The sequence below is a fragment of the Chroicocephalus ridibundus genome, chromosome 6 (assembly GCF_963924245.1).
Source record: "Chroicocephalus ridibundus chromosome 6, bChrRid1.1, whole genome shotgun sequence".
Lineage (NCBI taxonomy): Eukaryota > Metazoa > Chordata > Aves > Charadriiformes > Laridae > Chroicocephalus > Chroicocephalus ridibundus.
Genome location: NC_086289.1, coordinates 52,226,431 through 52,252,370, shown reverse-complemented (window position 1 = coordinate 52,252,370; position 25,940 = coordinate 52,226,431). Strand labels below are relative to the sequence as shown.

Below are 25,940 nucleotides of genomic sequence, written 5' to 3'. Positions count from 1 at the left end.
TGATGGAAAAAATAAAAGCACGGAGGGGGAGGTGTCACTAAAAGCAAGTGATGAATGCTGGCAGTGTCAGCATTTCGGATGGCGTGAACACATCCCCATGCACTCAAGAGCCAGTAATCTGTATCCTTGTTACTCATCATCATGTGTCTAACCATAACTATGTTTTTAGTTACATGGCAGCAGGAGTATGCATGTTGTTTTTGAAGTATAAGAAGGCCTTTTCCTTGTGGCTGGAGTCTCCCATGCTCATTTGCCAGCCTCTAAACTTTGATCCTAGTCTAGTGCAACTGCTGTAAGATCAAGGGCTATGTTCCATGTACCACAACAAGCCGTGAAGATGAAGAAAAAGGGCAAAGGTGATGGAGAGCAGGGGTTATGGCAGCTCAGTCGGAGCAGGTGAGTTACGTCCTGGGAACAGCCTGCTCCAGATGAAGTTGTACATGAGGAATACAGTTCTTGCAGGAAGGGAAAACCCAGAATTTTGAGGGGACCCAAAAGTTTAGCTCAGCAGGAGGATTACCTGTCGGCCTCTCCTTCCCCAGCACCAGTTTCGTTGTGCTCTTTTAAAAGAGCTGTTGCTGAAATATAACACCCACTTCTTGACGTGCCAGTGGCAGTTCTCCTGCCTGCGTTTCCAGCAGCGCACGGCTGGGCTGCTCCGCAGCCGGCACTTCAAACATGACTTCTTTGGGACTTACGTTAGCCAATTCCCATGATATCATAGCATATATATATTTCCTAAATCAAAGGCTGGGTTCTATAGGTAGTGTCTCTTGAAAGCCACATTGTAAGCCTAAATTTTTTAAATAAAATCTTTACTTGCACCACAGAAAATCTAAGAAATGTTAATAGCAAATCTAAGATTGCATCCTTTGCATTCTGGATTTGGAGCCTGTCAAGATTTCAGGCTTTGTTTATACAAGCACTGGTGTCTTATTTGCTAGGGTTTTTCTAGATGAAGACTAGTTTTTCTTTTGTACGTGACTCTGGCAAATGAAATGTAGGAAAACGCTCCCCCAAGGCTGACGGTGAGGGCTAGAAGCACTTTGGGAGCGATGCTTTTCAGCAGGTTGGGGGATCATTTGGTGCCTTAGAATTAAAAGCGTGGCTATTTAGTATTCCTCCAGGCAAAAGATACTACTAAATATCATATCAAAATATTACATGAGGTTGATGGGGTGTAATCTGTTCCTCACTGCATGATTCTTTGTATGTTTGCAGAATAGTACTGATGAATTTCTAAAATCAAACTGTAAGCTGGATTTTTTTCTCGCTTAAAAAAATAACTGCTCTTTCCACGGTGTAATGACTATGATGGTGATTGTTACCTTCAGTGCTGTGTACCGAGGAGGAGACAGATGGAGTAATAAATAAGTATAAAGGGCTTCACGAATTGGTGTTGCAAACTGTTAAAGATAGAAATAAAGATGGCTCAGTTAAGCATCTTTTTTCCCAGAAGTTTCGTTCTTTGACATACTCAGAGGAAACTTAATATAAAATCTGGTATACCTTGCACAAGAAAAATTAGGAGGCAATGAGGAGAGTTTAGGGCTTTCAAAAATAAGTTTCTTGATAAATATTAGTTCTCAGTGGTCTGTATCATGCTTTCTTTGCCTCAGCAGGAGCAAAGCAAATGACACCTAATGACAGTTCTTCCAGCTGATCATATCCTAAAGGCATCCAGATTTCACACATTGATTAGATATTCTACAATATACTTTCAGTAACTACATTCATTATTCATATTACATTTACATCACTCTTAATTACAGTGTCAGCAGAGCAGCCTAGTTGTCTATTACAGACTTAAAATCTTGGAAAAAATAATGCTCTAATTTATTCTAACAATACTGTACGCTAAACCAGCCTCATAGTTTGCAGGTATTTCTAAGACATCAGCATGCTACAAAACTAACTGCCCTTATTGCTTTAACTTAAGAGGTGAAATAGAACTTTAAGTGTATAAGGACTTAATATGTATCGGGTGCAAGATTTTACATCTATGCATGGTTTCAGTAAATTAACAAGACTTTTATTTAGGCCTCCAGAAAACATCGTTCATTTCTAGTTGTTTACATAAGAAGCAATTATTGCCAAATCCTCCCGGGGTGAGCAGCAATACCTTGCTACAAGCGAAAATAAAGCTGTTGCCTGTGTTAGCATCCCATCCTGGAAGAAAAGGGGAGCTGACTCAGTACCTGCAATTCAGCTCTCAGCGCTGTCTCCCAGGAGCAAAACAGGTTATGTGGGAACATGACCTTGGGTGAGCTGCGCTAATGACGATGATTTAAAATCCCAGGCTTTTGTCTCAACTAGAGGAATAGATGAGACAAAACACCTTTAAAAACAACCCAAATAATACTAAACAATGTGCAGATACAGTATAAAAATCTTACAGTGATTAACTAGTAAGTTAATCACTAGCTAAAGCATGTCCATTTTTTCCCAAGCTGGTATAAGTGTGAAAGCTTAATATACTAAAACCACACATGTTTTTTTGTTTATAGGGGTTCTCTGTGAATCCCCATGCTATCGTGCTGTTAGCTGACAGCTGCCTCACAGGAAGGCGATGGTCCATGTCTGCACTGAGTACTGAGCACACTGTGCCCTTCCGATGCTTAATTGGCTAGCAAAGACCAGCCCAAAATGTATTTTGTGAGTTATTTACAGTTTGAGAGGATAAATTCACGTTCCTTGCCTCCTTGCCAAACGTAATGGCTATTTGGACCGGGGTTAGAACTTCTTGGCATGGGCTGTCTCCAGAAAGGTCCAGCGTACAGCGTGCAGGAGGAAATACGCTCTTGTTTAAGCTGGATCACCCTTTCAAGACCTAAGACTTCTCTGAATTATGATGTTCTCCTGCAAATGTGATAGAGTTTTGGTCTCCTAAGGGAAAGATTTAGGGGAACAATCCCTTAAAAATATTCACTGCACATACAAAGTATTTGTTGTTTCTGATTTTTGTAGACATTTGCATATATTCAACTTTCAGTTCTTAGAAATGCTTGTGTCTTAGACATATCAGGGGAGAGAAGAGGTACAGAATGCAGTGTTTTGAAGAACACGCGCATGATCCATTAGCTGCCGAAGCAGACATTTTGCAGTGATGCAGACCATGGTACGCAGATGTCCTCTCTCTGTGCTGTTAAGCAAGCGTGGTTAGAGTCTTTCTCACGCACCAACTGTCTTCCTTAATCTTAATCCTTCTAATCCTTAGACCTTTCCTGTGTCAGGTGAGGATGAACGCTCCATGTGCTCCCAGATATTACCGGCCGATTTTCCCTAAACCCGAACCACCCTGTGTCTGAACTCAAGAGTGTTGTATCACTTTAATCATCAAAGAGATCACACTCTCTTCAGTTATTTATGCCTTCTTAGATTTACTTCAGAATAATGCCAAGACGTAGGAGGATTTTAGAATCATACTTTTATTATTGCACCTCCAGCTATGAATTCTTGAATGAGACCTTTCTCTTAAATCCTCCTGTCTTTATTCTCTGCATATTTTCTTTTTATTCCCTGTATATTTTCTGATTTTACTTGCTACTGTGAGTGCAAAGTTCTATATGCTTTCTAATGCTTTTTATGCTTTCTAAAATGTCTTCTAATAGGATTTTATAATATAGAATAGAATGTTAGTGTGTATTTAAGTATATTAGTATTTGATTTAGAATCTATTTTTCTTTGTTTTTAAACCAGTGATCCCTTTCTCCGGTATTGCAGTGAGATGGCCTTAAAATGTATTGAATTTTGCAATGACTCTTTATTAGACATATAAAATCTAGCTGCTAGTGAAGTTCTATTTCATTGCCTGCTGTTTCTGATACCAGATATTCTCTATCTAAGTAATTGCTATGCAGCAAAGGAGTATGTCCATCAGTGAAAACTGAAATAAACTTCCTCTTATCATTACTGAGGAGTAACTTGAAGACGGAAGGTTCCCTTAAGCTGTATGGAGTGTCTGATGCAATCAGTAAGGAACAATGTAAATGTCTAATTGAGCAGATCTGGCATTCTGCTCAGCATTGCCCAGAAGAACCCATGGACACATAAGCCCCTGAATAATCCCTGTTTTTACATGTGTACAAATGTCATAAATGAGGCTTTAGGGAAATAGTTAACTTTTTCCCCTCTCCCATCCGCTACCAGCCTGTCTCGGGTCTACTACTCCACTGCTGTGGAGGTGCAGCATCTCCAAAGTGTCCTACAGAAGTGTGATGGACACACTGCACTAACTGCAAGCACCAAGCAGGTGCCAAGCAGCAGGCAGCCTGGCAGCGGTGAGCACAGCCTGCAAAACAGGACACCTCTGCCATATCCCTCACTTCCTGAAGGGTTCCCTGTTTCAGCTTGTTGAAATCAGTAGGATGGCTTCCTTTCCGTATCTTCGGCAGGGGAAAGGAGTTGCTCGTTCCTATGCAATGCACACTGAAAGCTGTTCTTTTGAAGTGTCACAATTCTATCAAAGCACTGCTGTACTGCACTACAAAGGAAATGGTCAATGAACTTAATTTTGGTGGCCTAAATTTCATGGGTATTAAAATGATTGATTTGTTATGCCAAAATGAAATCAGATGTGGGTGTTAGGATTCAAAATCAATTTAATGTATGAATTCATTATGAATTTGAATAATCAGACTCTGAGTGTATTGATCAACAGCACCTTGGAGTCTGAGAGTCAAAAACCATTTGATTTTTACACACCAGACCTGGGACTTATTGCAATGGCTTTCTTTTTTCAAAATATATACTATACTTTTGGTTTTTTCACATCACAAGATACACAGCACAACTACCTGTTTGTATACAGAAGTCATCTTTGGTTTTTTTTCCAGGAATAACTTCTCAATAGTTAGAGGTTCATCTTCTGGTGAACCTGCACTGTATGCACCCATTGCTTGAACAACTTCACGGCTTTCTTCATAGTTTAAGCAGGACTCTAAATCCTTTCACTCCTCCCTTTATAATTCTGTGTTGGTTTCCAGTATAACCAAGTTCAGTATAAATTAATTCAGCACTGTTACACTTAGTCACAACTTTGTGTCTGAAATTTAGTTTGCTCTGAACCATCTTTTTTATTTATCCCTACCCAATATCCCAGAGAAAGAAAACGCATTTATTTGCCCTCTTTCTGCTTCTCAGAGTGAAACTTTTCCTGTTGGTTAGGATTCTCAGATTTAAGTATTAGAAGTAACATTATACAAATATGATGGCGTAGTAGTGATTTAATTTCAGGAAATTGTTAAACAGCCAGGACAAAAAAAGCACATTGCAAATGGGAGGGAGAAGTTCCACCATGAATGTGGTTTGCACAAGAAATGGGTAAAGGGGGGGGACCTTTTCCCAGAACACATCTCAGGTACATTCAGGCACCTGATTAAGTCATGTGTTTCCGAAACTGCCAAATACTCGGTAGTTTACCTCATTTTTCTCAAATAACCTTGGCCACGTTTGTTTTCTGGTTGAAATCTTAGGCTGTAAAATGGTTTTGTTTTATGGCAACATTGCACGGTGGTTAACTAAACAAAACCCATTAAATAAAAGTAAAATATCAGAAGCCTTTGCAGTGTTCACCTGCTACAGCAGTAAAGTCCTCTTGGATTGTTCTAGCCACATACTGTTACGTTACAGAGTTTAGAACTACCAGCTCTGTCTGTAACAGTACTTCTTTACCATGTTTGTTTGTTCAGAATTGCAGAGGCAAGCAAGTCTGTCCTAGGAAGTGGCTTTTTTTCCTTCTTCCTTCTCAAATATCAGGCTGACACAGGGTAATCCAGACAAATCTGGCGAGTCTTACTATGGTGGTCTAAAAAGAAAAAACAGGGTCTGTGGCTTGTTCTGCTTTAAAGAAGAAGCAATCTTAAATCTGTGCTGTGCCTGGCAGAGCCAGGGCTGGAAGGGGTGTTGGTGGACTGGGCTGCAGCGCCCAAAGCATCCGAAGCATCCATGCCCATGGAGCAAAGCCAGCAAGATGCCAGGGAGCCCAGCCTGGGTGGCCGCTGGTGTACAAGTTGGGGGGCTCAGACATGGACCTTGGACCTGGGCTTGGATGTTTTTATGGTCTATTTGATGATTAAATTGTTTTGTAAGACACTGGTCGCTCAGGACATTGCTGTCTTTGGAGCCCATAAGGATCACCTTGCTCCTGCACGCTCGAGTCACTGTTCATTGTCTGATGCTTCGGATTCCTCTTGGCTGCTTTTGACGCTGTCAGCTCCACTGTAACGTTTCGTTGGCCTAGAAAACGACAGGCAGCTTTTGAGCAAGAAAGTTCAAGAGCAGAAATAAATTCTATTTTTAATCCTGCCTCTGGTCTTCCATGGGTGACACAATTTCTCATAGCGTGGCGGTTCCAGCGTGTGGCAGTGTTGCAGAGTGTGCCTTGCAGCTTGTTTTACAGATCCTAATCCATTTACATGCTTTCCCCTAGTTGGAAATTTCAGTTTTGGGGGGTTGTCACCTATTAATACTTGAATGGCACTCTGATTTATCGCAGTAGGTCGGCAATGTATCTGTGGTATGAGAAAACAGAAGCGAGGAATTTAAAGAAGTACTCAAGCATTAACAAAGCTGAGCTGTGTCAAGTGGTGATAAATTTTACACTGTATCTTTGATCACCTTATTATTAATGTCATCAATCTCTCTCTGTGAAAAGTAGCTCTGGGCATGCCCACATTACCAAATGTTCTACTAAATAATTAATCATTTGGGGGATGTTGACAGAGTTTGCTGCTTTCCAATTTAATCTTAGCAACTTACTGATTCGTTCCTTTATTTGGAAACAAAAAGCTTCACAGATAAAAATGAGTCAAACGTACTGATATGTACAAGGAGACTATTTAGCATCGAAACCGCATACTGCTTGCTCTAGCAATGTTTTTCCACCTTTTAAAACAACACCCCCAAATTAACAGCTCTGGGAACGATCACTTCGGGAACACAAGCTGTTTCTGCTGCCAGCACCCGCATCCCAGCTGGCTCTCCCTGCCCCTTCAGTGTCAGCTCAGACCTCTCTACCTTTTAAGAGGGCATCAAAATGCCACACTAGCAGGATATCTTTAGAAATCGAATATTACAATGCCAGTTTGATTGTTTAATTAAAAATGTCCATGGATACAAGTCCCTTTGTTGAACTGGTTATTGGTCGTAGCTAAAGCAAAATAAGTTCGAAGTACACAGTTTAAAAACGTTACATTCTTTTTTGTTAAAATTCATTTAATTTAGAGTAATACTGTATTAATTTGTAGTGATCAATTATGTAATGAGTCATGGAGAAAGTTTGCTAATTATAGAGTCATTTATTTTTCACAAGTTTGAAGGTTACAATGAAATATATTCCATCCAGACCACGAGGTTTGTCCTACCCAAGCCCGTCTTTAATTGTCTCTTTTATTTCACATAAGAAGTCAATTTGGTTTTAGTTTAACCATATGTACCTTCTTGAAGTACTTAATTTTGTTTGTGTTCCTCCAGGGATTTTTAGCTAAAAGCTCTCACATCTGGTCTATCTGTGACACTGTTGGGTTTTTTTCCCCACTTGCTTCCTCCCGAGTATCAGTAGGCAGCAGCCTCCTCATCAAAGATTAATGCCAACTTTCCACACATATTTACCCATTCATAGACTCTCTTCTTTCAGTATGGCTCGTGGTTTTGTTTTTATTAATTCCCCTTGGATATTACTTAGAATCGGCCAAATATAACATTGGCTTTCTGTTCTCTTTCCCGATGAGTCAGCTGACTGTATTTCCAAATCACTATTTTCATGAGATCACTTGCAATCTTCCCTGCTATTTACTACTTGCTATTCATTCTCTGTTGCTGATCAAAACATATGGCAGTGTTTTTTTTCCCCTTGACTGGATGCCTCAAACTTTTTAAAATGGAAAGTGAGAATAGTTAATGAGCTTTTGCTTCTGGAAATTTTTTAAAAAAATAAACAAGCATTTGTGAATACATGAATGTGGTTAGTAGGAGCCACGAATGTTTTCACAGATACTGCTTCCCTGCCTGAACGCTCTAGGGTGATATAGGAACTTCTTTCCTGTCTGTAATTGTACTATTGTGCCTTTTTATTTAAAATATAAATCAGCTACTCTTTTAACTTGTGATTTCCTATAATTGCGTGTAGCTTGTGTAGGAAAGGTCTCCCACAGTCACTATTGTATTTGTCTTGTGCAGTTCAAATTTCCAATTATAAACATAGGTTATCAATCATTGTATAGGTGACTATTGTGCCTACCATAAATCCCCAAATTCTTTGGTTTCCTTATGGGATACTCAACATAGACTTGTACAAGAAAAGTGTTACAGTGTAAATAACACATTACACCAGTATCTTCCAAAGCCCTGCTCTGTAAGAAACTACATTTAAGCAAAAGGGTGTGGTAAAATCTCTGATACCATGAAAAGCTTTGCCTATGCTATATGTAAATGTCAGAAACCTCTAACAAAGCTCAAGAAAATAATGAATACATGTAGGAATCTGTTTAAATCAGTATGTTGTTGTGTATGCATGTATATATTTTTAAACCTTAGGTATCTCTAAAGTTTAAATTGCTTAATCAGCGTGGGCTGCAGATAATCTTTCATCTCTGCTGCTGAGCTGAATTAGGAGCCACAGGGATTGCCAGGGACGAGGCTATCCAGCCTGGAGTACTGTTTCCAGCAGCCGCCAGCACCAAGTGGTACAGGGGACAGTTTAAGAAATGTCATTGTAGACTAATGGACTGGACACAGTTCAGTCTTTTTATTCATAACTCCTTAGAAATTGGTTTAAACACTAATAAATGAAAGCTTCAAAACCTGTTAGGATTTACTAGTTAGTTCTCAGTATTTTTGTTGTTATTTGAATGGCTTACTCCTAACTAAATTATCTTAAAATACGGCATGCACTGGACAGCTTCTTGGGACATAACAAATGCTTTGTGATGAGTGTCTGACTCATGATCGGCACGCAGGAAGATCCTGGCAAGGTTGGATGGTTGGTATTTGCAGGGCAATGAAAGTACTTCAGCTGCTTTGGTGCCTGTAAGGAGCTCGCGAGCTCCTCACTTACAGGCATGGAGTACCAGTTTGGATAACTTAGCTGGTCTTTTGCTCCAGACAAAGTCAGTAAGAACTGAAGAACATCAACACCAAAGGTCTTACAATTTTTCAAAAAAACATCTTGCTGGGTGGTATGTCATCGTGAACTCCTCATTTACCCTGAAGGCTATTGGGGATACATCCAATAGCTGTGTCTATTTGGAATAAATATAGCTAGTTACACAGTTAGCTTTTGGATTTCAAATAACTTGGAAGTTCAGGCAACCTTAAAGCAGGCACATTGATGCACCAGTAATAAAGGTAAGGCTGAAATACAAAGTTTACAAAAAATCCATATTTGGAGTTAACATTTCTCTGGCATCTCCTGCTCATAAAACTTGATAGTATTCAGATCTAGCAGTTTAATAAGGGTCACATTTAATTTCAAGTTGTGGATGCCATGCATTTCTCAAAAGTGAGGCTTTTGCCAAGGTATTTTACTGCTCAGTTGCCGGTGACTACCCAGGAGCAAAGAAGAACAGGGAGTTCAATATGAGATCCAATGCTGAGCAGATGAGCTCTGTGCTGTCCAGTGCTTTATCTCCCATTTATTACGTAAAATTGCTTTTCTAGTTTTATCCTGAACCTTCCTTGTCTTGAATGAAATGTGAAAGGTTGCACGACGCAAATCTAGGGCTCCTCTCCTTGTGATAATTTTCACATCATATTTATTAAGTTTACTCTGTCTCTACCGATGTAAGTAAATCCTTTGGCAGAAAGCCATCTGAATTCTCTCCTGGTGCAGAAATGCCCACATTTTCCATCTTTGAAAAATGAGTTTTATCCTCCTTCCAAGTGTGCTTATCCTTTTTCACTTCTTCTAGTGAGTATGAATATTTTAAATATAAGTTCTCCATACTCCTACCTGTATTTCAGTTAGCATCACTTTTGCTTGGGTAGCTCATGACCTTTATAGCTCAGATAACTCCTGTGGATAATGTTTTTCCTGCTTTTCAGAACTGCCGGTGGCAATCTCTTCTGTTCCAGTTCTAAACACTTGGAAGTGTTTTTTCCAGTAACCGAGGTGACTGACTTGGTCTTTGGGTTAGAAGTACGTACTCTGTTAGTTTGCTTCTAGTAAGAGTCAGCGCCACCTGAGGACTCTGCAGATGACCATAGATGCAACCACTGCTTTGTCCTCGGAAACATCATTATCTGTGAGGGTGAAGGAGGAAGGACTGTTTGTGGGACATACACTGTGCGTGGTGGTTGGCTGCAGTTCTATAAATGGTATGAAGTAACTCACTGCCTGATGATCTGTAGGTGAGGTTGTGTTGGGACTACTGTCCTGAGCTTTTCCACCCTGCGCACCCCTCCCTTGTGCTGTGCAGTTCACACCTCTGGGCTGTCCAGCGCCGAGGGCTGCGCGAGAGGAGCACGTACCGAGGAAAAACAAACCTAACCCTTGGAGCAACGGTGGCTGCCACCACTGCAGACACAAACCGCTGCAATTAAATCTTTCTTCTGGGCTTTGAAACCTTTTTCCCATATGTTGCTTTAATTTTGCTTATCTTCGGCAGGTGCTCATTTATTTTGTCTTTCAGTATTGTATTATGCTGGTTAAATTAAAACCTTTAATTCTGAACAGAGATTTGCAGAACCTGGATGAGTCAATATTGATAAAAGAGGCCCCCAGTAATTGTTAAATAGGAACCTAGCCTCCAGCAGTACTAACCAAAACTTGCTCCAAGTGACGCCGGCTTTGATGACAGCCGATGTGAAATGCGCGGTCTGCGTTCCGTTCTGTCAGCAGAGATCCACGTCACAAACCTCGGAAGCAGCTGCCGCTAATGACACCTTTGTTTAAAACCTCGCAGCAGCTCTGGATTTTAAACCAGGGCCCTGAGCAGACAGGCTGGCGGAGGGGGACATCTCTCCCTGGCACAGGGGAAGGGACATCTCCCTCGCCATGGCCTGTGTCCCCTGGAGCTCCCTGTCACCATGGATGGGGTCCGGCCTTGTACCGCCATGGAAGCCTTGGTGACAGCCCGGCCTTGTACCATCATGGGTGCCCCGGTGACAGCCCGGCCTACCCCTCTAGCCCCCCACGACCACTGTGATCCCCACCGACCCTTCAGAGGGGGCTCTGCAAGTTCACCGCTTTTCGTAACAATAAGTTAATTGGGAGGCTGGTCAAAAATATGTGTATTAACGTGCATCGGGGCTCCAAATTCAGGTAACAGGGCATATTTCTTCACCCAAGCCAAAATTAACATTTTACACCACCCGCACCCTTCCGCAGTTACCGGCCGCTGCGGGAGCTCCTGCCGAAGTAACGAAATTAACGGCGTGCGGGAGGTAATTAAAAGGCGTTTTAACGGAGGTGTCAGGCGCCCGGATCCAGGCAGGAGGAGGCCGGGTAACCTCTCGTGCCGGTGCCGGTGCCGGTGCCGGTGCCGGTGCCGGTGCCCCCGCCTCAGGGCGGTGCGCGGCGGCGCTCGCGCATGCGCAGTGAGGCGGAGTGTGGGCCCCGCCCACCGCCGCGGGTGACCTGTAGTAACCCCGTCTCCGCCTCACCGCTCCCGGCCAGCCCGGCCCCGCGCGCCACCCGGCGCCGGCCAACCAGGAGGCGCCGTGCCGCATACGGAATGAGGGCGCGCGGCGGCGGGCGGCCGGGCCGCGGCTGAGCCCCAGCCACGGGAGCGGCGCGGCGGGGCCGGGGGCGCGCACTCGGGCCGCGGCGGCGGGGGCGGCCGGCGGCGGGCCTGCGCTGGGGACGGGGCCCGGTGAGTGTGGGGGCTGCGGGGCCAGGGAGGAAGGGGGTGGCTCTGCGCGGCCCCGCGCCGCCGGTAGCGCGGCCGGCCCCGCTGCGGTGCGGGGCCTCGCGGCCTCCCGCCGCCTCGGCGGGGGCGAGTGCAGGCGCGGCGGCCGTCCGGGCCGGGGTGGTGGAGAGCGGGGGGGCGGCGGGAGGCGGCCTGGGCCCGGCTGGCGGCGAGGGGCGGCCTCGCTGCCGCTCTGAGGCGATTACCGCCCTCCCGGGGCGCACGGGAGCGGCTTGCTGGCTAATTACTGAAATAATAGGCAATAATAGGCGTTTTGGTGTTTTGTTGGTTATTTATTTTTTTTCCCCTTCTGCTTTTCTTTGTGTTTCGGTTGTTACGTACGAGGAGGTGGGGAAAGCACGCCGTGAGTCACCGAGCCGGCCGGGGGGCGGGGGGGGCCGCCAGGTAACCGCCGGGCGGGGTGGGGGGACACGGGGACACGGCGCGGCCCCGTCGCCTCCCGGGCCGGGGCTCTGGGTACTGACGGTGCCTCCGCGTCCGCTCTCGGGTCTCGGCGTGGTCCGTAAGTGCGTTTAATGGGAAACCGGCACCGTTGAAGGAGGGTGCGGGTCGGAATTTCTAGGCGCGTTTTACTGGTTTTGTTCTGATTTCTGCTGGATTTAGTGCCGGGGTGCGTTCCCTTCGTGGGCTTGCTCGGGACGGGTAGCAGGGGAAAGCTCTTCCCTCGAAGCGTATGGGAGAGCAGCAAGCCTTAAAGGATCATTTCGGGTGGCTCCGCAGAGGGGCCGCAGGTTAATTTGTGGGACCCCTATAGAACCTTTGGGAAATGAGCAAACGGTAAGCTTCAGGAAAATTAAAACGGTGACTTGAATAACAGTAGTTGTAAGCGAGTTTATGAGCACTGCTAGATTTATTTGTTTAACTTGCTGAAGAAATAGCCCTCACGAAACATGTAATAATTTTATGTATAACTGGTATATAATTTTCTTGAAATGGGAAGTACTGCATTTTGTTTAGAAGTACCAGGTTCTAGAATGTGGTTTTTTTTGGCCTGTGAGATGAGTTTGATAATGCCAGATGTGAAACTCTGGTATTTAAATAGCCTTACTCTCTAACTTTATCTGTGCTGTTATCTATACAGAATATGTGAAAAAGAGCAAAACCAATGATAAATTATTTTGAGTACTTTTAAAAGTCTATTAAGGGTAAGGGCACCTGTTTTTACTCAAAACGTTTTAGAATATTATAAAAGTCTTAAGGAATATTTGAGTTGACATGAGGGTTTTTTTATTATATTGTTCTAAGCATCCTGTGAAGAAAAAGCACAAAATGAAACCAAAAAGGCTTAATGGGATTTTTGTCTGGTTATGTTCTGCTGCAGCAATAGTCTTTCTCCAGAGTGGATTTAGCATCTCATTGTGCAAAAATTCACTGTGGCATATGACTTTTTTTTTCTTTTTTTTTTCCTAGGAGTAAAAAGTAAAAGTCAGAAATAGTAGATTCGTTATCAGGTCTTAATTACATCCTAAGAGAAAGATAATCATCTGGGTGAACTCTTAAGACTTCATACTCATAACCGTCTGCACCACTGAGAGAGCAAGCACATCTCATCATATTTACTTGTCCTGTGTGCTTTGAAAAATTAAGGAAAGACATTGTTAAGCCCGGTAATTCCTCCTTCTCCTGTGGATTTATGTTTCAGGAATGGTTGAAGCTAAACGTTGTGGCTGAAAGACTTAATTTTCTTTGCAGTTGTTCAGCATGTTTGTTATTCCCTAGAAACAGGAGGTAGGTTCAGATTTCCTGCTTGGTATGTTCAGTTTTGATGGCTGGCTGACAAACTTGAGTGAAACTGGTGGATCTGCCGATCTTTGTGGTCAAGACTTGTGAAACACGTAACGCGCTCAGCCTGTGGTATGGATCCGGTCCCTATTGGCTGGTCAGGAAGGCAAGCTTCTTACTAATGGGAACAGAATCCCTTGTAGTAGAAGCAAACCTACTGAATTTATTCTAAAATAGCCTGTTTGATCCTCAGTGAGCAGTCACTTCATTCTGAAACTTGTGCCATTTCCAAGTGTCCCATTCTACTCAAAATAATCATGGAGATAATAAATCTCAGCCTTAATATTATTCTGTACATTTCACAGCTGTGTATCTGTTGCTGTACTGTGATGTTTTGAGAGACGTCTGGCTTACAGCTGTGAAGGGTAGGCTGTCCATTCCATACCTGTCCATCTGGAGTGCTCTGGGGCCTTGACAAAACAGGACATTAACACTGTTAGTGTCCTGAAGCCAGCTGTCAGGACCGTGGTGTGTTGAATCCTTCTTTTCAGAAGTGTTGGTGGGTAGTTCCCACTCCATTTCTCTTGCTTGGAGGATCCTGATGAGATAAGACCACCGAGGAGAGCATGTTGGGCCGAGTATGCTGACTGGGGTAACTTTTCAATTTATGATGCTGTTACAAAACCATAATGCCTATGAGCAATGGTGTCTCAAATCAAGAGAAATGGTCCAGCCTGAAGCCTAAGAAAATCAGGATGGTATTTAGTGGAAAACTGGTAGTCTTTGAAGAACTAGAAGAAATTTCTTCATGCTCAACTTAAGTGTGGTGTGCTCTTGCTGCACTGGTGAGCATTTAAGCCAGTGATTCCCCCCAGCCCGTGTTTAGTGACAGTGTAGGGCTTTTATTTTCCCTTTCTGTAGACCAGTGGGTGACTTGAGTCACAATCATACTAAAGCCCAAATTTTTATCAGTGAATTGTCAAGACATCTGGAGCAAAGCAGCACACATGGCTCAAGACAAAATGCGAGAGAAGTATGGATAAAGCATCCTTGTTTTATGGAGTAAACTTCCAGAAGGCAGCAGGAATAACTGAATCGTGAATTGTTTAGAAATCTACATTTTCTTTTTAAAATATATGTTCCCGCGGAAGTGTAACTAAACTAAAACTTATCCTGACAAACAAGCTGGTATTTACTGCCACGGTGACAAAACCAAAGGAATAACGCAGTCTGATGCTGCAACCTTACCAGACCTTAAAGACTAAGTTCAGGTGTCCTGAAATCCGCTCAAGCTCCTTTTTCTCAGACAACGAAGAAATCGAGGTGGTTTTGGAGAGCAATTCAGAGAATTTATGTAAGATGCTGAATGGGGAGCTGCCTGGAAGCCAGCTAATAAGAAATAGGAGGCAGAAGGATTTATGTGGAATTTAGGCCATCTGAATATGGCCCTAAGATGCGACTTAGTAGTACTAAGTAAGGTGTATTAACACTAAGAAGACTTGGCTTCAATTTCTATCCATTTCATCTGCTGCTGATTACTAAGCAAATTTACCATTTAAACAGTTATTTAAGGGTGGGGGCTTTGTTTCTTGGCAGGACTAAACCCCTTGGTCCTGGCTGGGGAGCAGCTCTGCTAAGAAGGCCCTGGGGGTCGTGGTGGACAGCAAGCTGAGCGTGGGGCAGCCCTGTGCCCTGTATTAACGGCAGCACAGCCAGTAGGTCAAGCGAAGCGATTATCCCCTTCCGCTCGGCGCTCGTTAGACCACATCCAGAATATGGCATCCAGTTGTACTGCCCCCCAGGACAAGGGAAACGTTGATGAACTAGGGTGAGTTCAGTGGAGAGCTACCAAGGTTGTCTTGAGGTGTGAGCTTTTGCCTTGTGAGGAGAGGCAGAGGAACTGTGCTTCTTGTTGAGCCTGGAGAAGAGAAGGCTTGAGGGGCCCTTGAGCACCTCTGGGGAGGTTTTCAAGAGAGTGGAGCCAGATTCTTCACTGTGCTGCCTGGTGGGGGGACAAGAGAAAGTGAATTGAAGTCAGAGCGGTCCATGTCTATAAGGCATTTTTCACCATGAGGTCAGTCAAGCAGTGGGACTTGCTGCCTTGTACGTTCTCCTTCCATGGAGGTTTTCAAAATCCAACTGGATGAAGCCCTGAGAACACAGGTGTAGTCTCATGGGTGACCCTGCTCTGACCTGGAGCTTGAACCAGAGGCCCCCTGAGGTCCTTTTGCCACCTGTGTTATCCTCTGGCTCTATTTAGTTGCTGGGCATGGAGCAGTTGCAGTGGAAGTTTCTGAGCCAACCTGTTTTGGGCTGCATGCGGTCTGGCAGCATAGGTTTACTCATCACACTTGGAGGAATATAGCAAGCACTCAAGCCAGTCTTAAGCAGCTCTCAAATGGCAGGACTTCATTTGTTTAATTATGCAGTTAGAGTTGGAAGAACTGCTCTTTATCCTGCAATCCTGATCTACATGAGGGTTTGACGTGTAGTGGGGCCTGAAGGGCTCTCAAAGGTTTCAGTACTCTGCTGCGAGTTACAGTTTGGGATCTAACGATTTTGAGGATGTTGAAGGAAATCAGCTGGACAAGGCTACATCCTAATCACACCTCCTGAATGGCTATTACTAAATCTGGGACTATAGGGGGGAAAAAAAAGTGCATTTCTCTGAAGGAAGCTCAAATCTTGTTCTGTACTACCCTCTAAATAAATCAGAGAAAAGTTCAAAATTCAAAATGATTCTAGAGTCAGCCTGTTTCAAAACTTGCAACAGCCTTCACTGATCCTGGGGAAGGAATTGCTCACATGTGTGTCCTCTCGTTCCTTGAGTGAGCCTGCAGCTCCCAGGAAGTCAAGGTGCGGACTTAGTGTCTGTGATCCTGTGGGAAGAGGAGGAGGTGGCAACTGTTTGTCAACACATGTGCATTGGGAAGTCATGTTTCCCTCAGCGTTCATGAGTCTTGTTAATTATGAAGATGTGCTAGTTAATTACAGTGTGTGGAATGGGTCAAGCTGGCTTCTCAGTTTTATGAGTTTCCTGAAAAGCAGGGAAGATAGGATTATTGAAAGTTATTGATTTACGGATTGTCATTGTTGGTAGTGGAAAACAGCAATAACAAACCGTGAGTCTCTTCCCATTTTGCTTCAAAATTGGAAACCTAGTGCTTTGTTTTTCTAGGTACTGTGTAAATATCATCCTTACCCTGGACGCTTGTATCTACTAGATGAAATCAGTATGAGACCAGGAAGGGGAAAATAGATAATAAAGATTAGAAGTGACTTGCTGGAGATTAAGCAGCAGAGTAGCAGTAGTACTGCACTGCCAGATCGAGTTCCCCATCTATTTGCTGTGTTACATTACTGTCTGCGTAGGACGTTCTCTCCTCCTGTGATAAACTCATAAGGATACTGTGAGCTGAAAACTACATGAAAATAGTTTTTCTGCCTCTTTAGAGGAAAGACTTTTCTGCCTTTCCCTTACTGCTGTCCAGGACAGGGTATGGAATGTGCCTTGTTTTGTTCAGGTTGACTACTGAGATGTGAGAAACCTCGACCTTCTTCATGGAGGTTTTGCATGGGTTCTTTGCTTCTTGACTAGAAGACTTCAGAGCAATTATTGCAGTATCATACATCAGTGTGCATGATCATAGAATGGTTCGGGTTGGAAGGGACCTTAAAGATCATCTAGTTCCAACCCCCCTGCCCTGGGCAGGGACACCTCCCACTAGACCAGGCTGCTCAAAGCCCCATCCAGCCTGGCCTGGAACACCTCCAGGGATGGGGCATCCACAGCTTCTCTGGGCAACCTGTTCCAGTGTCTCATCGCCCTCAGAGTAAAGAATTTCTTCCCAGTATGTAATCTAAATCTTCCAGTTTGAAGCCATTACCCCTTATCCTGTTGCAACAGGCCCTGCTAAAAACTTTGTCCCCATCTTTTGTATAAGCCCCTTTTAAGTACTGAAAGGCTGTAATATCGTCTCCTTGGAGCCTTGTCTTCTTCAGGCTGAACAACCCTGACTCTCTCAGCCGGTCCTCATAAGAGAGGTGCTCCAGCCCTCTGAGCATCTTTGTGGCCCTCCTCTGGAGCCTCCCCAACAGGTCCATGTCTTTCCTGGGCTGAGGACCCCAGAGCTGGATGCAGTACTCCAGGTGGGGTCTCAGCAGAGCAGAGGGGCAGAATCCCTTCCCTTGACCTGCTGGCCACGCTGCTGGTGAAGCAGCCCAGGATACAGTTGGCTTCCTAGGTTTATTGGATTGGACATACAGTATGATTTCCACCAACAAAAGTTTTAAGATAGTACCAGAATATAGTCTGTGAAACAGTGGAGCATTGTCTGTGGTTGTTCACCAAACCATTATTAAAATCAATGTTTATGGGCTCATTCTGTGGGAACCTGTGAAAAATGTGCAAAGTGGAGCATCTGTGGTTAGTATTTAAAAGTCAGATGTGTGTGTAATTTGTGTTTGGTAAAGAGGATGTCTGTAGTTGGATTTTTAAGTTAGTGGATATGGAGAAAGGCAGAAAGGAATGGGAGAATCCATGGTGGTGGATTTGCAGGAGGGTTTAAGTGGTTATGTGGAGAGATGCATCTGTTTTTTTTTCATCTGCAGATTTTGTAAGGTTTTATATGTTTGGTGAGCACTGAAAAGCGGAGAGGTAAGGCAACAGGCATAGGAGGAAAAGAGTGGTCCCAGTAGTGCTTGGGCAGGGAGACTGGTTACCTAGGTGGCAAAATGCGGGTTCCGCAGCACTAAGTCCAGAACCTACTGGGAAAGTTCTGTTGCCAGGGCTTGTCAGTCATTTATAGCTGCGGAAATCAGAACATTTAATTGTTGTGATGAAGTACTGCTGTGCTGTATTGTTCCAGGGAAGCTGTGAATAGAGAAATGATTTTCCTAATGCACAGCTTTGAGATGCCTAGAAAATATTTTCTGGTTCTGCATTGCTGATAACTGTGTAGATTTTATTTATTTATTCTCCCTGCCCCCACCATCCTCCTTGGGGGAGGAAGATGCTTGTAAGAGAACTCGATAAAAATCTCCACAATCTGTACAAATACCTTAGCCTGATAACATCCAGTACTTTTGAGAGCAGGGTACAAATCCACTTCCCGATGAAGCGTGGCAGGGCTGTGAGCTGGTGTGTGAGTGTCCGAGCCACAAAGGCGAGGCTGTCAGTGGGTGTTGGAAGGTGGTGTGAGGGATTTTGCTCAGGAACGCTAGGTAAAATAGTCATAAAGAAACTTGTGACAAATTTTTCTTTCAAAAAATGTTATTTACCAATAAAATAAGTTTTATTAAAAAAAACCAACAACATTCTGTCTACATCCTGTTATGCATTGACAGATGCAGTTGTGGCCAGGTCCAGGGTGTGAAAGGATGGAGGGATCTGCTAGCCTGACCTTTTTTTTTTCTACGCATCTGTGGGTGTGTATGCATCTAAGATAAAAGAGTCTGAGTACAGTGGTTGAAATTGTATATATTTTAATTACATCATTAGCTTAATCTTTCTTGATTCTTGTGGGGATTTTTTTTAAAATGCGAGATGGGATGCTTCTGGGTTTTGGAATTTTATTGTCTCATGAAACAGATGAAATACTTTATTTATATTCTTCTTCTAGAAATACTTAATAGTTTATTCTGGACTTCCAGATTGTCAACTTGTGTTAATCTAATCTGACCATCTGTATAATACAGGCAAAATAATTTTGCTTGAGAATATTCACAAAATTCCTGCAAATGCTGTTGATACAGTGGCATCTTTCTTTTTCTTTTTTTTTTAAAAAGGTCAATGTTCTTGTTTTAAAAACTTAGTGGTGAAAGCTCTACCCAGCCAGGTACTTCAACAATTTGGTTGTGTTTACATAACTGGAGTCTAAGGGTGTGTTTGTTTTCCCTGAATAGAAAAACAGGCTTCTCTTCTGCCAAAAACTGCATCTGCCTGCAGAGTATTTGTATACTGATTGTGAACTACTGACTTGAATTATTTCCTGTGAGGACATAGTTACCTCCTCACCTTCATCCCCTCCAGCCCCTATCTGCGAGCACTGGATATTGTCCTCTGATTTTCAACACCTGTGTTTGTAAGCTTAATTTTTAAGGGTGACACATAAGGACTTGGAGCGGAGAACCACACTTCTGTAATGCTTCTTTGCATAGAATAAAATGGCTTCTAATTTAATGAGTCCTTGTTTTGTGTTTGTTTCATGTTACGCAATTGTTGGGCATGTTCATAACTGATTCTGCCTTGCTCTGCTTATGAAAAAGAGAGAGCATAATAAAAAGAGAGAAGAGGATGTATATACGTTCCAGTGTGATGGAGGAGAGAGGTTGTGCTGGTTCTTTGTTACTTCTAAGGTTAGGAAATAGAATGATAACTCAGATGAGCAGGGTAGGCATCCTTATGCCGTACTTAAATAAATTCCAGTGCTTGATTTTGAACAAAGGAGTCCTTTCCCCAAGCAGTATAGATATAAAACCTAGATAAAGGAGCTCTTTAGGAAAACACTGAATTTTAAATATTTTCTGTTTCCTTTGCTATTTCTTTCTTTTGTAATGTTTTATTCCCTGCTGTTGCAAGAATTTCAGAGCAGCCAAGAGAAATAAAAACCTTATAAAGTGGTTTGCAGAAAAACAGCCTGCTAGGCTTCCTGTAACTTCAGCTTTTGTGTGCCTCCCCATGGGTCACCCCTGACATTTTGGGTGCAAAGAAGGAGTGCCGTCTGCCCATAAATACATGGGGGAATGAGGTTGAAGCAGTAAGAGCTGAAACCTGCTTCTCTGGTAACCTTTATTAAGTGCTTAGTTCCGGAACCATTTTTTTGGTCAGCTTTGATGTTGCAGAGAGCAGGGCTGTGCATCCTAAGTAAGTGGCTTCCAGGTGACATTTTTTTTGGCAACTTGGCATTTATAGTGCCATCCATAGGAAACATCTGTTTAAGTCCTGTTTCTACTGATGGACTGTGTGTGCAGCATTCCTAGTGTCTTATGAATCACAGTTTGGTTTAGTTTGAGGCTTTTTCAAATCTAGAGTTAAATAAGCCGAATAATTTTTTTAGTGTTCAGTTCTGAAAAATAGTAGGAGAAAGGCACTTTCTGTGCGTTGCAGTGCAATTAGGGTACATGTTCAAATATAACTAAAGTATTTCTGTTAAAACAGCTTAGGAGTCAAGAATACTCGCCTCTAAACCTGTGTGTTTAGGAGGTGGGATTTCACAGATAGTAATATAAGCAGTCTAAAAAAACAGAAGACTGTTTTTGAGAATAAATTTATAACTTGTGGCAAAGGTAAGGTTACTAAAATGGTACTTGAAAATTGCATGTTCACACAACTTTGAATGAGCTAACTTCATTTCTCCATCTCTACTGGTGCTCAGGAAAAAGCTCCACAAGTTATTTTCTGCATTTATATAGTTGCTGCAGTGAGATACTACTTTCTGTGTGTCTTGCTTAGTCCTTGCGGAGAGGTTCACTTCATGAGGTATCAGACACCCACTGAGTCTCGTGCAAGTGTTGGCTTGAGGCAACGGTTCCTTGGTCTGTGATTTTTATAAATTGTGTTCCTGTTGCTTTTCTGCTGTGTGGCTTGGGGGGGGAATCTCTTCATTATTTTGAGAGCGAATATTACAAAACACAGTCTGAGGCATGTACGTGGCTTGGGAGTAGTAGCCTTTCCCTGAAAAGGTGGTGGTCCCCGCTTGAGGGACTTTAGCCTTCCATCGCTGACCAGAGGAAGAGGGATTGCTCCTGTTCTGGAGGTGCAGTCACCACGGTGGAAGTGGTGGGGGGTGGGGGGAGAAAAGCAGATGTTCTTGTGGGAATTTCTTCATAATATTTTTTGGTAGTAAATCCCTGTAGATGACTGGACGCAATGATGTTAAAAAACCAAACACACCAAAACCCAAGCAACTGGAACCTGATAATGTGTTTATCCTTCAAAAGAGAAAGTGTATTGAAAATGTCAGCAGCTCAGCCTTTCAAATTAAGTGGTGAAACATCCCACTTTATCACTTTGATAACTTTGATCATGCTGCGGATGTCCTTATTCCTTTGAAATGTGTTGTAAAATTCTTCTTGAAAGTATTGTTTGTCTGGCTGATGTTTTTCTTGTGAGGAACTACTGTAAAGACTTGGAATAAATCCTTCACTGTTTCTTCTGAAGCCTATACCATCATTTTGTTCTCTCAGATTTGCTCTGTTGCTTGAGTGTATTCATCTGCTGCTTGTCCTTTAAAGAGGTTCTGGCTTAAGCGTATCCCTGACAAAAGCCCATCAAATAAAGAAGAAATGTTACAGACAGAAGGCAAAGACAATATAAATACATGGGCTTACCAGACTTTGGAACAGGCTACCTGATAATTTTTAAAAAATGAATATAGGGTAAGGGGTTGTAATTTTTACTGTCACACTACAAGAACATTTTTATGCATGTATGGCTTCTGCTAGAGAAAAAACAGAAGCACCTTTACTGCTAAAAATCTCTGGTATTGTTATGTTAGATTTTTTTGTTCTGATCTGATAAATACATGACTAGAATAAAGCACAGGACCAGACTGAATATATGGCAAGAGAACATCTCTTTCTGTTTTGACGTTTAAGAAACAAACCAGACAAGTCCCCTCCTTTGCATTTCCGATTTCGCAGAAATTAAAGAGAACTGATCTAAGGCTGTATTTTGTAGTAGAAAATGGCATATCAAACCATTCTGGTCATTCCTTTCCATTGAAATGGAAAGCAGAGTCTGCCTCCCAGTGGAAGTACTTAGGAGGATTGTCTTAAACAATCGGAAAATGATTGTAGAAATTTGGAGAGTGATAAACTGGCAATGATAACTGGGCTGTTACTCCACTTCTCTGGTAGCTGAAGGCTGGGGGTAATGATGAAGTTTCTGGCTTGTTTTTATACAGACTTTTTAAATCTGTTTGCGCGGTGGTTCTGGTGTTCTTCAAGTGCTCTTCCATGTGTAGTTTGTGTCTGTGATTTACAAATCTAACAGTATAGTTGGGAAATCGGTGTTTTCATCTCTCTTTGACGGTAATTTGCAGATACCAAAGTTACTCTGAAGTCTTCTCCAGTATTAAGGTACTTTATCTGTTAATTTCTTTGTTTCTCTGGCACAAACATGAAAACACTTAGTTTAGTTTGGCATTAAAAACTTCTCTTAAATGCTTTAATAACTGCTTATGAGAAGGAATGGAAGCAATACATTGACAATATCTGATAAATCAAAGTTCCTGAAAGGAGTAAGACACTTGATTGCCATTAAGCTGTATTATGTAGTGGGAAGAAAAGGAGAGAAAAGATGTAGCAGCACTGGATTGTGTTCCTGGCATAGCCATTACTTTATTGAATAATTTGGAATAAATGTTTTTGTCACACTGCTTTATTTTCTGCATTAGTAGTAACAGTGATGTTTACTTCTTGGGAAGTGCCTTCAGGTTTGCTGACAACAATTGTTACCTTAGAGCTGAGTTTTATTACTCTTAGAAGAGGTATTCATCAATCCATTAAATATTTAATCTGTCTAGTATAAGTTAATTTTTTAACATATTTAAGAAAGACGTTTTAAAATGTTTTGAATAGGAAACTTTCTAAGGTGCAGAATTGCAATGGGGTTTGTGTTTTCAACTGATTTTAGTATCTTGGAAGGGTATTTGTGTTGTAGGCAATGGTAGCTTTAGGAGTGCCTGTTTTAAGTGTCGGTCCTGAATTAGTGCTGAACCCGTTTTGATTTAGTCATACTTTTCACCTGTAACAAAGGTTTAAACTTCAGTTTGTAGCCCATGCAGTCAGACTGCATTGAAAGTCCTATCTTCTTTTGGGAAAAATAAAGCTGTTTATCTACTTTGTGATGGTCACTTTAGCTTTCAGCTCCTCATAAATATTACTGTCTTTGTGTTTTTTAGAAAGCAGAGGACAGATTTATCAACCTGAGCCTCTTGCTCTCCTGCAACAAGCAGTGATATTTCATACAAGTGGGCGTGGAAATAGTAGTAGAGGTTGATGGCAAATGGACATTTATACCACCCACTTACCATTACCTTTTACAAAATAACCGGATATACCAAGGATTCATTTAAGAGAAAGTGCAGGTCTTTGCCCTCAAGAAATGTCAACTGCTTCTATCTAATTGCGTTCTGTGCTACCACATTTGTCTCCCTGTTGTCTGACACCACTAGGTGCAATTCTTTTCCCCCCCCTTGGTGTAAGTGAGCCTGCTGAATGGAAAACAAAATGTTAATGTTTTGCAAACTTTTCTAGATAATAAAACTATTTCCTTTGTTTCATGATTTAATTAATATAGTAGAAAGTGTCTCCTTAGGATAAAGGACTTCTTCAGTTCATGTATTTCCTACTGTTACAGTATCTTGGTGTCTAACAAGTACATAATATTATATTTATCCTAATAACATGCCTTCTGGCTGCCTCCTAAGGAGATAGGTGTTACCATTTTAGAAATGTAGCATAGAAATGTGAAGGACATATATTAAACCCCTTTGTATTTCTGTGAATGCCTACATCCAAGGTTTAAAGCTATTTAGGCTGTAGCACTTGAAACCACCAAGGGTGAGCCCCCAAAAAAGTAAGCCGTGAGAGCAGAACGTTAATCTTCCAAACAACAGCTCTTCTCTGATCCAGCAGTGTGCTGGTGATGACCAAGTCACAAGGTGTTTCGCGCATCTGTCTATGCTCAAGCTGGTTATGCTACAGCCGAGCAGAGGTTTGATGTCCAGCATGGCTGCCAGGCTCCTTCCCTCTCCTCTTTCCAGCTGTGTGTTCCCTCTTTGGGGTGGCATTAACGCCTGTCTGTTCATGGTTACCCAGTTTGAGATAGCACTACAAAAGAAGTTATTCTTTGGCTAATTTTCTGTTGATTTAGGTGCCTGCAATGACCCTCCCTAGGCTCAAGTAAGTACCAAAGTTGATACAAAGGAAAATCCACCCTTCTGCCCAGAGATGGAGAGGGTTTAAACTGGATCAGCAAGCTAATCTGACTCATTCCTAGCCACACAAGCACTCGTGTGTTGGTACAATGGAGGGAAAGAGCTGGATTACCATTTTGGAGATGAACAGTCTGTTTTTATTGGCAGCCCAGCATTAAATCTGCTTGAGCCAAACTGAAACCATACCCTCAGGCCATGTGCTTCATGAGCAACCTTCGCCACCCAGTGATCTTCTAAACACTTACTTGGAAATGGGTTTGTTCCAGGTCATGATGTGTCTTTCCTGATGATTGTTGTGTGCCCTCGTGTACTTTCCAGAAACACGCTTGTGCACAGAAGCGCCCAAGCTGCCATCAGGGCTGGAGTTCAGCTGTGAGTTAGTTTATGCTGAAGCCTCGTAGGGGGGCGAGTTGTGTGAGCAGGAGTGGGAGTGCTGAGGTGGCTCCATCAATCCCCCTGTGCCTGTTTGTCATCCCCAGCAGAGCAACTGGGAGCATTTGAAGAGCCTGAGTGTTCACCTGGGGCTGTGCGAGAGGTGGATCGCAGCTGGAGGCTCCAGGGCTGTCCAAACAAGGTAGCTCAAAATTACTCTGTGTGTGCTTGCAGTGAGTAGTTATTCTCCTCATGTCCAGAAAATCTGCATCCTTTTGAGAGAAAAGCCGTCATCAGTAGTAATTCTGGTCTCCTGCTATGCCTTTCTGTGCAAGCTAATAGCAGTTCACAATATGTGTAGCCGTGAGGAGGGCAAAGTCCAGGGAGGGACAGGTTATATCTTGGAGTTGAGAAATCAAGGATGGAGGTGATGTGAGAATTAATTTCATTCTGGATCTGTCTGCTTCAAAAAGTTTCATGAAAACACTCCGTCTGAGTGTAGGTCAGATCGTTACAGCCACGCAGTCCTGTCCTCCTAGATCTTTCTTTAGCAAGGGCTGTTTAATAATGGTAGCAAGCCCTGCGTGGTCAGGTAGAGCTGTTGAGGAAGGTACCGTTGCTGGGTTTGTTTCCAGTGGGTGGCGGTAGCCCAAGGATTGGTGCACTGAGCATTTTTTTCCTCCCAGTTGCAAGCAGATGTCTTTTTGGACTGAGCTGCTGATCTGCTCCCAACTTGACTTGATAGAAGCAGTCCCTTTGGGGCTTTCCATTTTGGAAGGTCCCCCTTGCTCTAGAAGTGACGCTGAGACCCAGGCAGCAGCCTGGAGAAGGGTGGCGTGGAGGGGTAGGGCGGCTGGCAGGTAAGCAAGCAGGGGACAAGGGCAGCGTTTGCACTTGCGTGGAAACAACTGGGCCTGGGCGAGAGGATACCACTGGGGTGGCTTGGAGGGAGCTGGGCGCCAGGGAGCGTCAGAGGTCCCACCAGCAGTGCTGGGGCAGTGGCTCTCCAGGATGCAGGAGGTGATGGGGAGGAGAG

General features: G+C 43.1%; 1 protein-coding gene across 3 annotated transcripts in view; it reads left to right on the top strand.

The window, feature by feature from the left end:
- The first annotated feature begins 11,682 nt into the window (after positions 1-11,682).
- ACSL3 (acyl-CoA synthetase long chain family member 3) overlaps positions 11,683-25,940 on the top strand; it is a 55,740-nt gene continuing 41,482 nt past the window's right edge. For 2 of the 3 annotated variants that reach the window (XM_063338302.1, XM_063338303.1), the window contains exon 1: positions 11,683-11,810. The gene's annotated coding sequence lies outside the window, so the exon portion shown is untranslated. The remainder of the gene's footprint in view (positions 11,811-25,940) is intronic. The other variant, XM_063338304.1, reaches the window with a different exon arrangement.